This window comes from Mustela erminea, chromosome 8, assembly GCF_009829155.1.
Source record: "Mustela erminea isolate mMusErm1 chromosome 8, mMusErm1.Pri, whole genome shotgun sequence".
NCBI classification, from domain to species: domain Eukaryota; kingdom Metazoa; phylum Chordata; class Mammalia; order Carnivora; family Mustelidae; genus Mustela; species Mustela erminea.
This window is the reverse complement of record NC_045621.1, coordinates 59,474,546-59,479,015: the sequence shown is the minus strand read 5'-3', so window position 1 is coordinate 59,479,015 and position 4,470 is coordinate 59,474,546. Positions and strand designations below refer to the sequence as shown.

Sequence of the window (4,470 nt, the reverse complement as noted above, 5' to 3'; positions counted from 1 at the left end):
TCTCTTTCTCTCTCTCTCGGTCTCAAATAAATAAATAAAATCTTTCAAAAAAATTCTAATGTGAACTATGGACTTCAGTGAATGAAAGAAAAATAACTTGATCCTTTGAGTCACTTCTCATCTGACTTACGAAGTTTTACATGCCCTTCTAACTACCAGTTTTCAGCACATCGATCATAGACTTCTTCTACCCCAAGTTCTACTTTTATCCTTCGGAACAGAACAAATTATTCAATAATATGGCTTCTCAGTTCCTGGATCTTCTTGTCATTAGTGTTATTTCATACACCTAAGCTTATGGGTATACCTTGATCATACCATTACCTGAAAATAAAAGTTATGTCTTTTGAAAGAATTAATTCAAGTATTCCTCTCTCACACCGAAATTTCATTTGCTCTTTGCTCTTTCATTTCTTCTATTATACCACAGTTTGATTTCTGGGTCTTTGTATCTTCTATGATGTCTCTACCTACATTTTTCTATCTTCATTCCCTTCCTTATCCAGTCCAATTTTACTGGTTGTGAGATGAAGAAATTCTTTCTAGTAGTCATCAGAAAGGTTGCGTTGATGCTGTGTGATATCAAATAAATGATAAATCACACAACCAGATTCGAATATCCAAACAACTCCCAGAGTTTGTGCCACTGAATTATTCTATACCTGTCAAAATCCCTGTTATAACTTGTAAGCCAGACAAACTTCCATTATTCAAATGACAATATGAATATACCATATTTATTGGCTCAAAGACAGCAGATCCATACTGCTATGGTCACACACAGTTTCACCTGTTACCTGACAAATTAAAAATGGAAAGGCTTTTTGAAATGGAACTGTGTTGATCAGATAGAAGTTGTTTTTAGAGCTAATGCTATTGCAAGCCTCTTTGCTTGGACTGGAGCATAAGCTCTGTATCAAGGATTTTGGAGTGAAGCAGATGTTACTCGGCCTTTTGTCCCTCAGGGCATGATCACAGATGGAAAATACTTTTCCTTTTTCTGCTACCAGTTAAATACTTTGGCACTGACTACACAAGGGGATCAAAATAACCCTCCTAAAAATATATGTTGGGGGACACAAAGTAAGCCTCTTTATGAAACAACTGAAGATAATGTGAAAGGTTTTAATGATGATGTCCTCCAGATAGTTCATTTTCTACTGAACAGACCAAAAAGAAGACAAATGACAGCTGTTGGAAAACTAGGAAGAAATAATTGATTCAGGACTTTGGGAATACTTCAATTTCACTGAAGGGAAAACAAAAGAAATTTTAATAATGGTAAAATTTCTTGACCACATCTTTATGGCCTATTTTTTTTTTTTTAGTCATATTTACTTCACAACCTCTCCCACTCTCATGCTTTTTCGCTCTCAAATAAATAAGCAAATCTTTAAAAAAATAAAATTGCAAAATTATCATATCACATTATTAGTTAAAAATCCTCTAGTGGTTGCCAATGAATCTTTAGACAAATTTCAAATCCTTTTCAGTAACTTCATGGGTCTTTATGACTTAGGCCCAAGGCACCATTTTTCTTGTCTTTCATGATTTACCTAGTAGAATATTTTGTCCTGGAGTCAAGATGGTGGAGAAGTAGCAGGCTGAGATGACATCAGGTAGCAGGAGATCAGCTAGATAGCTTATCAAACCATTGAGAACACCTACAAATCCAACAAAAGATCAAAGAGAAGAGCAACAATTCTAGAAACAGAAAATCAACCACTTTCTGAAAGGTAGGACTGGTGGAGAAGTGAATCCAAAGCGACGGGAAGATAGACCGCGAGGGGGGGTGGGCTCCCAGCAAGCGGCAGAACAATGGAGCACAAAATCAGGACTTTTAAAAGTCTGCTCCACTGAGGAACATCACTCCAGAGGCTAAACCAGGGTGAAGCCCACATGGGGATCACAGAAGGCTCGGGGGTGTCTGAGTGTTGCAGAGCTCACAGGTATTAGAGCAAGGAAGCTGGCTACAGAGACAGAGCCAAGGAGTGAGCGATCAACTTGGGGTTACTTTAAAACAGTCACAGGCTGGGTGAGCCCAGAGCGTGGCCAGAGGCCAGGAGATGGGAGTGATTGAGCACTTTTCTCTTGAGGGCACACTGAGGGGTAGGGCCCCGAGCTCTTGGCTCCTCTGTGCCAGAGATTGGGAGGCTATCATTTTCATTCCCATCCTCCAAAACTCTATGGAATGCGTTCAGGGAACAAAAGCTCCCGAAAGTGAACCTGAGCGGATTACTTAGCCTGGACTCGTGGATTACTTAGCCTGGACCCTGGTAAGGGTGGTGCAATTCTGCCTCAGGCAAAGATACTTGAGAAACACTACAACAGGCTCCTCCCCCAGAAGACCAACAAGAAGTCCAGCCAAGACCAAGTTCACTTACATAGAACAGCGGAATTCAAGAGGAGGAGAAAGCAAAGCATGGAATTCACAACTTTCTCCCTGTAATTCTTTAGTCCTGCAGTTAATTAATTTTTTTCGATTTTATTTTTATTTCTTCTGATAATTTTTTTTTTACTTTTACCCCTTCCTCTTTCAACATTTTTTTAACTAGCTATCTTAACAATACCTTTCATTAAAAAAAATAATCTTTATTGAACCTTCATTATTATAGTCCTATTTTATCCTTCATTGTATCTAACTTTAGTTTTTGTATACACATAGGGTTTTTTCTTCTAAAAAATTTGGGAGTACAACTTCTTTTAATAGATCAAAATATACCCTAAATCTAGCTCTGGGTTTGTTCTAGTCTCCAGCCCGAGCAAATTCTTTCTACTTTCTTTTTCTTTATTCTCCCAAACAACTTACTTTATCAACTCCGTTTTTAGAAATTAAAAAAAAATTTTTTTCATCTTTATAGACATATTCCATCCCTTCATTGTGTTTACCCTTATATATGTTTTTCATTCTTTAAAATTTTGGGAAGTAGTTTCTTTTAAGAGACCAAATACTCCCAAAATTAAGAGGGTGACCCTGTTCTAGTCACCAGTCTAATATATATATAAATATTTTTTCTCTTTTATATTTTTTCTTTATTTGTTTTCTTTAAAAAAAAATTTTTTTTCAGAACTTCTTTTTATCCCCTTTCTCCCTCCCACAATTTGGGGTCTCTTCTGATTTGGTTAAAGCACATTTTGGGCGCCTGGGTGGCTCAGTGGGTTAAGCCGCTGCCTTCGGCTCAGGTCATGATCTCAGGGTCCTGGGATAGAGTCCCACATCGGGCTCTCTGCTCCGCAGGGAGCCTGCTTCCCTCTCTCTCTCTCTCTGCCTGCCTCTCCATCTACTTGTGATTTCTCTCTGTCAAATAAATAAAAAAAAAAAAAGAACAAAGGCTAGGGATCTAATCAATACGGATGTTGGTAATATGTCAGATCTAGAGTTCAGAATGACGATTCTCAAGGTTCTAGCCAGGCTCCCAAAGGCATGGAAGATATTAGAGAAACCCTCTCAGGAGAGATAAAAGCCCTTTCTGGAGAAATAAAAGAACTAAAATCTAACCAAGTTGAAATAAAAAAAGTTATTAATGAGGTGCAATAAAAAATGGAGGCCTTACTGCTAGGATAAATGAGGCAGAAGAAAGAATTAGTGATAAAGAAGACCAAATGACAGAGAATAAAGAAGCTGAGCAAAAGAGAGACAAAAAACTACTGGGCCATAAGGGGGAATTCAAGAGATAAGTGACACCATAAGAAAAAACAACATTAGAATAATTGGGATTCCAGAAGAAGAAGAAAGAGAGAGGGGAGCAGAAGGTATATTGGAGAGAATTATTGTAGAGAATTTCCCTAATATGGCAAAGGGAACAAGCATCAAAATCCAGGAGGTGCAGAGAACTCCCCTCAAAATCAATAAGAATAGGTCCATACCTTGTCATCTAATAGTAAAATTTATAAATCTTAGCGACAAAGAAAAAATCATGAAAGTAGTCCAGAACAAGAAGTTCGTAACATACAATGGTAAAAATATTAGGCTGGCAGCGGACTTATTCACAGAGACCTGGCAGGCCAGAAAAAAAATAGTATGATATATTCAGAGCAGTAAATGAGAAAAACATGCAGCCAAGAATACTGTATTCAACTAGGCTATCACTGAAAATAGGAGAGATAAAAAGCTTCCAGGACAAACAAAAACTAAAAGAATTTGAGAACACCAAAACAGATCTACAGGAAATATTGAAAGGGGTCCTCTAAGCAAAGAGAGACCCTAAAAGTAGTAGATCAGAAAGGAACAGAGACATTATATATTATACAGTAATAGTCACCTTACAACGGCAATACAATGGCACTAAATTCATATCTCTCAATAGTTACCCTAAATGTAAATGGGCTAAATGCCCCAATCAAAAGACACAGGGTATCAGAATGGATAAAAAAACAAAACCCATCAATATGCTGCCTATAAGAAACTCATTTTAGACCCAAAGACACCTACAGATTTAAAGTGAAGGGGTGGAAAACAATTTACCATGC

The 4,470-nt window shown here is 37.5% G+C and overlaps 1 pseudogene; it reads left to right on the top strand.

Moving 5' to 3' along the window:
- Positions 1-460: 460 nt before the first annotated feature.
- Positions 461-1,220, top strand: LOC116597065 (annotated as a pseudogene).
- The last annotated feature ends 3,250 nt before the right edge of the window (positions 1,221-4,470 follow it).